The following is a 12929-nucleotide window of genomic DNA, read 5'->3' as shown; positions in this document are numbered from 1 at the left end:
AATTTCTACCCACACGTGGGCCGATCCCGAAGATAATGTAATGCCGGGCCGACCCGCGGCAGAGGTGAAGCAGGCTTTAAGCTCTCCGCCAACTTGCAAAAATAAGCTTAATACCTTAGGTCCAAATACAACCCGCATCAGATATTAAACTGATAAGAACAGATATTACACTTTGACCCGCGTCCGCCATGTCTACGTTCACACCGCCCTCTCTTTGTCGGCGTTCCAAGCGCTTGCGTATCTCATTTCCTTCCGCCTTCCCCTGGTGGCGGTCCCGTAAGCGTGCTGCCCGCCATGACCACGAGGCGGAAGGAAATGCGAACAGTCCATGTCGCCCCGATACCGCAAACTTGGAACGTTTCACCGGAACGACGGCGAGGTTTCAGAGGGAGTTTGTGGGGATCCAGTTTTGTGTGGCCTATGTTGTGTGTGGTCGCTTGTGGTTTCCGAGTGACCTCACTACCATTACTGCACTGGGGGACGCACGGTAACTTTGGCCGCCGCGAATCAGTCTGTGCCCTCGGAGTGCGGTGAAGTGCGTGTATGTTCTACGTGCCGGGATTTGTTAGTAAAAAGTGTCGAGCCGCGTTCCGCAACAATACATGGGTATGTATAACCCCGGTGCCTCGACATCTTCCGAGGCTCAACATCGTGGAGGAGCGACTGATCACGTCTCGCCTTCTATTTATGTGCGTACAGCGTTCGACGCACGGCAATGGACAGTTATTTCGCCATTAAGGGGCCCGCATACACAGCTTCGCTGGTTATCCACCTTCGCAGGGTGGGATGGCACTGAATAATTTAATTTGATTTGATTGATTTTTTTTCTTTCCTTACTTTATTTAGTTCTTAATAAAGACGTTTCATCACTCACTCATAAATAGATTGAAATCATTATTTGGCAAGTGATGTTAAAATCATAAAAGCGTAGCATTAGTTTAGATTTTGGCTACAGTATACTTGAAATGAAAGCTGGCTGAAAGAACCTGAGAGCCATCAAGTATACGCGTGAAAGGCAAGTGCACGGATGTCACAAGTATTCTATTGCTGCACGCAGTACAGTTCTCATTGACACGGTCTTTCGGGGGAATCTGGTTTAGCTGCGTATTTCACAGAGGTGGCGCACGCGCACATAAAGACGAAATAGACTGGCTGCAAGAAAGCCAGCATCCACCAGTTTCTATGTAAGCGGGATTAAGGTAGCACTGGAGCACGGATGGTGGTGCTGATGTGCTTGTGGCGTTGCTTCAGACTGCGTTAGCCTAGTATTCAGTATACCGGCAATCGCTCTTGCTGAGCTCCGCTTCCCGAGACAGAAAATATTATGCCAGTTGTCATTGAAATAATAAACTGTGTGCTAACACACTTACTTTTTTAAAACAAACTTTCTGTTTTCTGGTTTTGCAATTTTCTTCCCTTTGTTCACTTTTTTGTACTTGTTATTCTGATGCCCACCTTACTCAATACCTAGTGCAGGGCGCTTAAGGCGTTTTATAAATAAATAAATTCACGTGAGTCCAGAGTCATCCTCTCCTAGGAGACACCCTTCTCGTTGTATTCCCGGTCCTTCCCAGAACTTCAGATGATCCAGGAACGCAAGAGGAAGTACTATATTCTAGGGAAATCTACAAAGCATCCCGAAGGCACGAAGTGCGTCGCCTAGCGCTGTATCGTGACCACGCAGCGTCTTCGTTAGAAAGGCAGTTCGCTGCGTGGAAACTTTTGTCTCAGAGCATACCGCCGCTGTGGCTTAGTCGCTATGGCGCTCTGCAGCCGAGAACGTGGCGGTTGCCGTAGAGAACGCAGTAGTTGCGGTATAGAGGCAGTTGCCTCTACCGCCCTTCTGTCTGTAGACAGCCGAGCAGCAGGAAATAACAAGCGGCTTTATTGCACAAGGCTGGTTTAGTTATACAGTGGCAGACGAGGCTTGTGTATGCGCACCAACAGTCCTTTTTTGGTGACATCGAGCCTCATGCGCTGCAAGCGTAATGAGCACTCGCACAGTGACTTCTTAAATATAGTTTCCAGCCGGCTGTGGTTAGATTCAACGATGACCTCTGGCTGTCCCAAGACGTAGTGTTCGAACCTCATGCACTCGTGAACAATCGTTAGCACCTATTTCTCGATTTACGCTTATTTATATAGCTCTTCGTAAGAGACCGTGATGAGCTAGACGACCTGGTGGCCATATTGCAATAGAACCGCCCAACTCCAGGCTGGCTTGCATATACAGAAAATGTCAACAACAGTCCCTTCGCAACATAAGACAGGACAAGTGCATGTCTATAGACAGACTCAAAGGTTTTGGAAGGTGTCTTCATTCTGTTCTGCTCAAACCCATGCTGTGTTCTTCAAATTTTTCCCGGAGTGGTGCAGACAGGGAAGACATGTTGGGGATGAAGCGTGCCATGAAGTTAGTCGTCCTCAGAAAAACTTGCAGTTCCTTGCGGTTTTGTGGCAGTGGGACTTGCAGAACGTCTTCCACTCCCCCAGGAACAAAGTCCTTCTGGCGTGAGAATACGGCCCATGTAGCGAACTCACGACTGTAAAAAGTGGCACTTGAGTTTCAAGTTGTGCTCCCTGCAGCGTATACTAACCAGACTGCTAGGTTTGCTTGATGCTCTTATCGAGACATATTCCCCAGAACATAATGTCGCCCATTAAAACAGCGACATCACCTGGTGCATTGACCGTCGAAAAGCTTCCGGAGCCTAGTCGAATGGCATGCGCATAAATTTGTAGCGGCCATAGGGAGTGCTCATGGTGAATATTAGTGAACTTTGTTCACCTAGTTTTATTTGCCAGAACCCTGACGATGCATCTGAAGTAGCAAGATACTTTTCCCTGTGCAGTCGCGAAACCACATCTTCTAATGATGGCGTTCTTAGCAGAGCCCTATTCAAATCCGAAGGGTCTAAGCATATGCGCACTTTGTCGCTTCCAACCACAAAGAATATGTGGCTAGACCAAGCAGTGTGGGTCGTTACATTTGCTATGACGTGGTCTTGCTCCATTTTGTCCAATTCCGGTTTCACGCATTTTTGAAGAAGACATTAAAAAAAAATTATGAGGTTTTACGTGCCAAAACCACTTCCTAATTATGAGGCACGTCGTAGTGGAGGACCCCGGAAATTTCCACCACCTGGGGTTCTTTAACGTGCACCTAAATCTAAGTACACGGGTGTTTTCACATTTCGCCCCCATCTAAAGAAGACATTCTTGTTGGAAACGTTTGTTCCTGCCATAGTTATGGCAGCGATAACGTGGGCTGGTTGGTACATGTCTGAAGAAAACGAGTAACAGCGCTAAACTACGGGGCGTGACTGAGACATCGCTTCATCTGTCTGAGTCACGTCCCGTTGTTGAGCGCTGTTACTCGTTTCATGGCAGCGCTTGACCAGGGCCGGACATTCTCCTGTTCGATGCTTTTCAAGACCACACTTGAAGCAAGGCGTTACATTCGACTTAGCTGCGACGATGGTTTCATTGGCTGTTGTGGCTTGAATTTCTCGGAATTGATATTTGGTTTGTTCACGCGCCCGGCACATTTTTACTGATTTTACATACGGGTCTTCTTTTCCGCTGGCACTTTCTTCTGCAAGTCTTTGTCCCTGATACCTGGAATTATTCTGCTTCGTAATAGTCGCTACTCAAGCTCTCCAAAGTTGCATTCACTTGAGAAAAAGAGCAGTTCCGTGAGCCATTCAGTAAACGGCTCCCTGTCTTGCTAGTTGCTGGATTCGAGACGAAATTCATTAAAGGTGAGGTCAATTGGCAGAGGGCTTGCAGTGGGGCTTGAACTTCGTTACGAGAATGTCGACGTCCTCCTCGTCTTCACCCTCAAATTTGAAAGTGTTATACGCTCGTCGGGCTTCCTCGCCTCTTGCCATTAGAAACGTTACGGGGTGAACTTCCCTAGGCTCCTGAATCAATCCCGACACCGTCGAAAAAAGGTCAAACTAACTTCTCCATACGTTACATTAAAGAAACGTCTCCTCGGTCACGCCTAGTGGCCTTGGTGGCTGCAGCAGAGTCAAACCCATCGCAATGGTCTTTGCACCTTGTCCGTAGGTTCGTTCATACTAGACAGGTGGTGGTAAAAAAATCCCGAGCAGCAGAAAATAAGAAGCAGCGTTACTACGTGAGGCTGGGTTATTTTTGCAGTGGCAGACGCGGTTTGCGCATGCGCACCAACAGTCTTCTTGATGACGTTGCAGCTGGCTACACTCCCCTCCTCTTTAAATCCGTCCGTGATCTACCATGCGCGAACGGCGTCGATATCCGCATATGCGGATAACCAACCCGTCGAAGCCGTATTTTTCTCCTCCCAGTTTCCAATCGCGCGTTTGCCTGCATGGCAACTCGGGCAACTTTATCCGTGCTCCGTCCTGGGAAACGCCTTTCGGTCGACTTTTCTTTCGACTGATACAGCGACGAAATTCCTGAGAGCGTGTTCGGAAGAGCACGAGATAGGTACATGGCGCTCTTCCTGCTCCTCTATCCGCGGGGGTTTCTCTCTCTATCTCTTTCTTTCCTTCTCTCTTGCTCCGTCCCCGGCGCTCGTGATTTCTCGCGTGCGAAAATTAATGCGTCCACGCGGCTGCGTTCGTCGACAAGCACGCAAGCAACGCGACATGCTCGGAGCTCGCGCAACAGCGGCGACAAGAAGAGGCACTGCTGCGGACGCGCGCGCGGAATGCGAGATCCAAGCAGGCATGCATGCGCGACGGGGACCACCACGCGCTGCTCGGACGTTCCGGTTTGCGGGGCGAGAGTGCATACTACGTGAACTTCTCCAGTTTCTCAAGCAATCTGTAGATGCAAAAGATGCGCAGGCCCCCCTTCCATCTACAACGGTATAAACAGCGAGCAGACGGTATGAACCTTCCTCTTTCTTTGCCATCTTTTCATTTCTTCCGTTGAACATTTGAAATAGCGGGCTCATGATGACTATACATTGCGCAGCAACACAACCTTTATGCTAACTACAGTATATGCGGTTTTAGAATGGCGGTTACCCAAATCAAATGCAAAGAGCTTACCTAGTACGTCTGCCTCTTCCCTAAATACCTCTTCACTCAACACGCTTCTTATGTTATCGGTTTTCTGCTGTTTACGTTCGTTCTATGTTACCGTTCGTTATATGGCGAGGTTAATGTATGCATAACGGTTATGTACGCCTACAGATAGTGTTGGTAAAAGTCGTGACATCCGTGGCTCCTGCTTGGGCATGAATTATGACGGCCGCGTTTGGTCCCTCTCCAATAAATGGTGAATTAAGCTCTCGCTTCCTCTCAACTCACCCGGGCCCGTATACACAAAAACCTCCAACGAAGGTTCGTTAGAGAAAATTGTGGCCGATTATGATGCTGGATATATCATCAACGAAGGCGACCAACCAATGGCAGATATCACGAACGAAAAGCCCCGTGAATTAGGCCCCCGATTCGCAAGTTATGAACGGCCGTAGCTCGCTCAATTTCTGAGATCGTTTGGTGAATCAGGCGTTCGTAGGCCAGATGGGACGCATAGGCACAGTAACGACACGTTCAATTCCAGTGGATTACCTTAATTAGTCTGGACGGCGTTTGACACCAGTCTCCTGACGAGACCCTGTCCGCTTGAGCTCTCGTTAAATCTGAGTTAACGTACGTTAAGCGCACGTAAAGCCCTGCAAGCTATCCCAGAACTGTCTGATGAGCACTTGCATGGTGACTACGCAGATTTGGCGATGCAGACTGATCGTTCTCAGTGAGCTCGCTTCCTATAGATATACCTCTACCAACGCACAGCACTAAAGCGTTAACTCTGCGCAGGGTAAATCATATGCGTTTATCAAAGGATGTACGTAACACATCTCTGTCCTGACCTTTGGGTTAACTATTTTCGACGTATACTGCGTACCTAAACGCATAATGCCCATCATTAGATATCGTTTTGGAGGTACAGTAAATACGCCGTGTGAACCCATACATTGTGTCGTGGAGGAGGAGGCAGCACTAAAGGACGCTACGAGGTGCCAGCAGACGGCTTTGGCAGCGTTCGCTGTAAATCAGCGCAATTCTCTATGGTAAACGCGTACAACCGCGAGCTTGCAAGCGAGTGATAAGACGACCGCGCAGAAGCACAGCAAGCAGAACGTCGGCTGTGACGACGAGAAGCGCATACGATTCGCGAAAGTCAGCTCTTTGGAACTATAATAATTAGTTTCTTCGCCGCTTTTGATTTATGAGGAGTCACGGTCAACCCTCACCTAAGACCTCCTCCCCAGCTTTCCCTCCTGTATGCCGCATAAAAGAATAATCACACAAAGTTTAAAAAAAGAAAAGAAAACAACAAGAAGCCTGCGACGATTAGGTTTCGGCTGTCCAAGAGCGACCACCAGCGCGAAAGATGCGAGCTGTGGCAAACAAATACCACAGCTGTTGCAGCCCCGCATCCGACGAAATAAAGATAAAATCGGAATAAAATGAGAATGAACGGCATAGATCGGGAAAGGAAGCCCGGCTGTATAGGTAGATTCCTGCTGCGGCGAGATTCGTGTAAGCTTTGGGCGGCAGCGATCTCCCCTCGGTGTAGACGCGGGCGCACGAATGCGAGCCGCTGCTGAGCACGCATGCAAATCTCCGTCGCGTTCGACAACGGCGGTGAGCGCGTCGCGCGCCCTATCTTCCGAGAGCGGCCGCCGGCGCCGAAGCGCCGAGCACCGACCGCGTCGCTGCTCTTTTGCATATCTAACTCGCGCAAGGACCGCGCGTGCATGTTTTGCGCACCGAAGTAAACGACGGCAACGACAACGCAAAGGGAAGTTTCTGAGGCGCGAGAAACTAGCGCGTTGTATTTCAATCCTTGGCGGAACAACCGCCCGCATTCTGTGCACCCGTGACGTCGCCAACCGCTTTAAAACTAGCACATCCGCGTAGTTTACTTTTGTGCACTGCGAAGTCGGGTATAATTCGGTAAAGCGTTTCTTCTTTTCTATTTTTCTTTCTTCTTCTTTTTTTTTTTTTTGTGCCGCATGCTGGGCAGCTGATTTGCGAAACCTGAAGGAAAAAGTGCCTCCTGCAACTCCGTGACTCAAACTTTCCGTTTTCTATAGCTTAGGCCTCTTGTGCGTGCGTGTGTGCGTGCTGCGGTGCGAAAGTGGAACCGAGAAGAATAAACAGCGAAATGGAGTGGAAGAGCTCTGATAAAGTACCACTTTGTACATATATATATATATATATATATATATATATATATATATATATATATATATATATCTGTGTGTGTGTGTGTGTGTGTGCGTGTGTGTGTGCGTGTGTGTGTGTGTGTGTGTGTGTGTGTGTGTGTGTGTGTGTGTGTGTGTGTGTGTGTGTGTGTGTGTGTGTGTGTGTGTGTGTGTGTGTGTGTGTGTGTGTGTGTGTGTGTGTAGATGAGGCCGCATTTGTCTGAGTCTCATCGAAGCATGTGACCCATGGCAAACTGTTTCAAACGGAGTTATTGGCGAGTGTCGTGAACGTTGATATAGTAAATACGAATGTTATAAAGGGCCTGGGGGAAAATGTACTCTGTCGAGCTAGTCCTCTGCAAAGGTAATAGTTAGCTCCCTCATGAATCCCGCTAATCATATAGGAAGAACTCAACTGGGAACTGGCAAAGGCTATCCTCGTCAGGCCATCCGCAAGTGGCAAGTAGTACTCACATGCTGAACATGTATTGACTGATAGACAAAGGTCGACGGCTTTTCCCAACCATTTCCATCTACAGGCAGCAAACGCTGCCGCGCGTCGGAACGCCATATTGTCCTTCAAGTTCCTTGACAGGATACAGGTCATGCCCCGAAACTTACGCAGAGGGCGTCCATCGCGGACAGTTCCGGCTCCATTAAGCCGCAGCGCGACACGTACCCCGCCGCTGCTGTACATTAAAGGTTTAGTGAAGAGGGCTTGGCGCAGGTTCGAAAGCCGGCCCCTGAGCTGAAGCCAATACTGGGGCCGCGACACTTCGTTGCGCGTACCACGGTGGGAAGCTGTTCGATCGGTGCCGTCACGGGTGGTGGAGGAAGCGAAGGGGAGGGACACGCCCATCGGTCCGGCCCCGTCCAGACATGGACGAGGGGCACCCAGGTTTCCCCCCTTGACCAGCATGACTACCCCTCCCCTACCCCCTCCTTTAGCCCCTTCCCGGACTCCACCGTGGGGCGCACACGCGCGTCCTGCCCGCCGCCGATGCTGTGCCGCCGTCTGAGCCGCGCTTTGCAAGCGGCTGCTCGATAACATCGCGTCCCACTCGATGCTCGCCCGCCGATGTACCTCGGTCGCTGCCGCCACCACCACCACCACAGTCGCTGCCGCTGCTTCGCTCGCACACATTTTTTATCACCGGCGAGGCGACGAGACGTGTGACGCCTCTGACGGCGGCCAGGAGCACGAAAGGCAAAGGGGGTGCGTGAGGTTGCTGCAGTTTGTTCGAGATGGAATGGGGCAGCGTGTAACAAGCTAGTCCGCTCAATGCAACAGCGCGATCGCCCGCTTTCTCACCGAGCGAACGCCGCAGGCAGCGTGTAGCCCGTGAGCATTCGTATCGCCCGGCATGTGTTTTTCTTTTTGCGCTCCCGCGTGGTCTTTTTATCTGGCGAAAGGATTAGGCTCACACACGTTCGGGCAGGAATGAAGCCCGCAGTCGTGCCGCAGTCGATGGGTGCGCCATTACTGAAGATTCAAAATCAAACGCGCGTTGTCCGGGGCTACTCGAGTCGTCGCGGACCCGACAACTCCATGCCCATATAGAATGGGCCCGAAGGCAGCTTGCGCAAACGTCGCGGGCGGAATGTGAGTGTGGTGGGTAGAAGCGCGCTTGGACGTTCCGAGTTTCGATCGGGAACGCGGATCCTGGGAAGCACCATGCAGTATACTCATACTGGTTACATCCCATAGTCCTTTCCCTTGTCGTTACTACTGCCAAAGGCAAAGAACGATCGTACCTAGATCATAACGTTTGTTAGACAATCACGAGCTTGCATACCGGATTTAACGAGTGACATGAAATTTCAATTAGGGAAGAAAATAATCGTGATTAGAGCCATTTTACTAGCTCAACACAGAGCCTGCTTAGGTTGTTGGTCTCTCTTGTCTCACTCTCTACAGCGCGCGTGCGTGCATGCATGCGTCCGTGTGCGTATGTGTGTGCGTGCATGTGTGCCTATACACACATAATTTTCGTAAGTACGGTGTGGTGCACGGTTAAAGGGAACGCGTGAGTGTGGAGCACGTGGTAATTGTTTCCCTCTGGAAAGTACATAATCGCTCGGCTTCGCAGCAGATATATATAACTTGTGGTTGGTGGCGCAGGCAGCTTTCTACACAGCTGTGCAGCTACAGCGCCAGAAAATTGAAAGCCGCAGAATAGAGGCGCTCCCTTTAACAGTGAACCGCACTGTATACGTTTACATCTCACGCAAAGCTTCACCACAAGAAAAGAACAGAAAGGACGAGACAGTCAGCGCGTACGATAGAAGTTTTGTTTTGCGTCATGATGTTGGTCACTGAGAACGCAACAAGATAAGTGATCACTTGGTCCTCTTGGTGCTACCACTGCGCGGGATGCCTCTTGGGAGGCAACCGTATCCAGATAAAGCTTTGGACTTCTTAATTTTATTTTACGCGCATTCTGACGCCGAAAATTGCATAATACTTCGACTAAACAGGCTTCATGCTGCCGGACCTATACACGACCGACCGTGACGGACCACAACAAAAATACGCGCTTTGTGAATAAATAACCACGAAGAACGCGAAGGAGCTCGACAGCCAAGTTCACCATGTTTAAAGATAGCGGCACTGCGAGCGCTTTCCATGCGATAAATCAGTGCAGCCTTGGTGGCTCCGCTTGAAGACACGGAATTTCGGGTCTTTCTTGCTCTTCGCTCTCTCTCTCTTTCTCTGCTGCGTATGTGCGTTCAGCGTAAGGCATGTGAGGAAATATCTGTTTGCCGTCGGATAGTTTCGTGCATCCACGATATCTTACATTGTGATTTCGTGAAGGCGATCCAAGTACCTGTCAGAGGGCATCCAAGTGTAAAGGCATCCGAGTGTGAAAACAGAAGAAGCCCTAGAGCGTCAGAAAGATTGCGCCCGCTGGTCATTAGAAATTCAGAAGTGTCGCGGCTACAAATGATTGGCTATATAACACTTCTGGGGCCTCTGTGGAAAAATAAAAACAAGTGATGTCACCGTCGAGCACTGTGTAACCGAGGCAGTTTCAGCTTTATCTAACAGGGACCCGCAAGAAGCATTCGTTTTGTCTGTTTTCGTTTCCAACGTGACGCCATCATTGCTTTATTTTTGAGTTACTATATATGCAATATCAAAAATAAACGCGATTCGTGGTATGTGCCGCAACTCCTCCAGTGAAGGGAGGATCTAGAAAAAATATAACAATTCAGTGAATTCCATCTGGCCTGGCACGAGTACAGGTAAATTTTGGCATATACACGTGAGTTGTGTGCGGTTAAATATTCACATGTACTAGGATATATCTTTATTGTGGTTCTTAATGGCACACATATTTATGTAGTCATCTCCTGTTGGCAGCGTCGTTGCATATATAGTTTGCATGTGTATGTAGCGCTTATTTAAATCTAATTTACATAGGAGACAGCTTAGGAGTGAACAAGCTAAGTCTGTTACGCACATCTGTGGCATAGCCGCTGCGTTTTATGCATAGCAAGACGCCACGGGTCCGATCCCCTTGTTTGACGACCTCACTTTGCTTGGACTGTATAGTTTTAAACACCCGTGTGCTGAGATTTTGGTACGCCCGGAACTCATGGCAAAGTGCGTATATTTGATATATTTATCATTCGGTCAATTTATTCACGCATTTTTAAAATTATATATATATTTTCGTATCTTCCCAAGTCTGTATTTCTCTTTCTCTCTCTCTCTCTCTCTCTCTCTCTGCTTCTGTGCTCGAGCCGCGTGTGGAAAAAGGAGTACGTAGCCGTGTCATTTGAAAAGTCAACGCCGTTTCTATAGTAAATATATATCACAATATAAATACCTCTTAGTAACCCATTACATGACGATGTGTAAATAATTCTGCGACGCCAAAAAATTCCCGAGTAGAAAACAAGCTGTTGTAGAACCTTGATCGCTAGACAGAATGGGCACGTATTGTCTCGAACCCGCTGACCCTCCGCTCACACGTAACGCATAATAGCTGTAGCATTGGTGTTAACCGTTGACTCCAACAGCCTCTAAGCGGCTGCCTTTCCCATCCTATAGTTGCCACAGTAACGGGCGTATAGTGAATGAACCCAGGCCGCTAGCACCTGTAAAGGTTCACCGCTCGTGTTTAACGTCAACGAACATCGCTACGAGAACGACGGAATCAAAACAGCTAAGGCCGCACTCCAACATCTCACGTGTATAAGGATGTGCGGAACAGACCTACGTGTGCGAAAGTGAGAACTGGATATATATGTGTGTGTGTGTGTGTTTGCACTATGCTGCCGCGCCATCGATTGTAACGCGCAGTTATATTACCGCCCAAATAGTAAAATAATAATAATAATAATAACTTGCTGCCGATTTTACCGCGCACATCAAGTAACAAAACCTGAGTCGACGCGTACCGTCTTGAAACGATATTACGGAACATACAAAGGCACACAGACACGCACACAGCAGAATCTTAGCAGCTAGTGGCTATCATGAGTCCGATGACAACTCCGTTTCGCTGTCTACCGACCACACAAGGTTTTTTTTCCGCTCCCATGTGTAGGGTAGCAAACCGGTTAGGCTAAACTGGTTAACCTCCCTGCCTTCCTTCTCCACTTTTTCCTTCCTTCCTTTAGTTCGATTTAATGCACTTGAAATTTCACACTTCTTGAGGCTTGCGCAACCATCGTCCGTGGGAGGGCATTGCATGCACGCACTACTGACCCGCTTTGCGATGTCTCCGAGCGTCGCTCTCTTAAGACGACTCGCTCGGTGGCGGTGTGGCGAGCTGCCTCGCGTGAAGCTTTCTTTCCTTCTTCTTTTCTTTTTTTGTTAGTAAGAATCGGTCTCATTTTTTAGTTTCAGTACAATTAGCTACGATTGTAACGTGCATGCCCATTTGAACGCACCATTTATTAAAAGAAAGTTTGCGTTAGACTTGTGCAAATACGGTAAGCAGAAGCAAGTTATAGGGGAGGTACAAGAAGCTTCTGCGCACTTAGTTCGAAAACACGGCAGCAAACAGCGCGCATCTGGCGTCTCCATGTAACTAAGGGCACACATACCATCGGGCCCCGACCGAGTTTGGCTGTAGTATATGTACATTGTGAAGCAGTACAGGCGGAAATAATAAGCCGGCACCGTATAGTGTCCGCCGTGCCCGGCTCGCGTTCACCACTTCCTCAACGGTCGCCGCACATCGCGGCTCCCGTTTCATTGTGGAAGGGCGCGCGATGTTTTTCTTGCGGCGTGCCTTTGGAGTCTCTCTCAACAAGAAGGAACGACGCGCTCCTTGGGCGCTGCGCCGGGCGGCTTCTTTGCGCGCACTCCCGTGCGAACACGCGCGAGCACCCGCGCAAGCGCCAACACAAACACAAGCAGCGCAGGTAGCACGGCTGCGTGCACCCCGCGAAGCTGGCGAGACTAGACGGATGGGAGAGAACGATTCGGGCGCCGAGTGGCGCGGATGATTGGAGGCGCTTAATTCCGCCCCGTTGCGCACCCGCCGCAGTCACCGCTCTTACACGGCCGCTGATCTTGGGCGTCCCCCCCCACCTTTTTTTTTTTCTTCTTCTTCTTCACCCTTCTGCTTCGGCCTTGTCCGTCAGTTCCTCTTCGCTGTATATTCTCTGCTGCCTGTTTCCCAGATGCACGACTTTAGAGGTCGACATGCGATCTACGAAGGTGCGCCGTCTTTTACGTTTCTAAGGCTGCCACCTCGGCCAT

At 49.5% G+C, this 12929-nt stretch overlaps 1 protein-coding gene and 1 pseudogene across 1 annotated transcript in view; both read right to left on the bottom strand.

Annotated features, from left to right (window-relative positions):
* The window catches only part of tup (LIM1_Isl and LIM2_Isl domain-containing protein tup), a 153716-nt gene that overhangs the window by 104733 nt on the left and 36054 nt on the right, over positions 1 to 12929 (bottom strand). The window lies entirely within an intron of this gene.
* LOC142573487 (U2 spliceosomal RNA) lies at positions 11 to 190 on the bottom strand (annotated as a pseudogene).

Source organism: Dermacentor variabilis, chromosome 2 (genome assembly GCF_050947875.1).
Source record: "Dermacentor variabilis isolate Ectoservices chromosome 2, ASM5094787v1, whole genome shotgun sequence".
NCBI lineage: Eukaryota > Metazoa > Arthropoda > Arachnida > Ixodida > Ixodidae > Dermacentor > Dermacentor variabilis.
The sequence above is the reverse complement of the archived record's forward strand: the minus strand, read 5'-3'. Positions and strand labels throughout refer to the sequence as shown.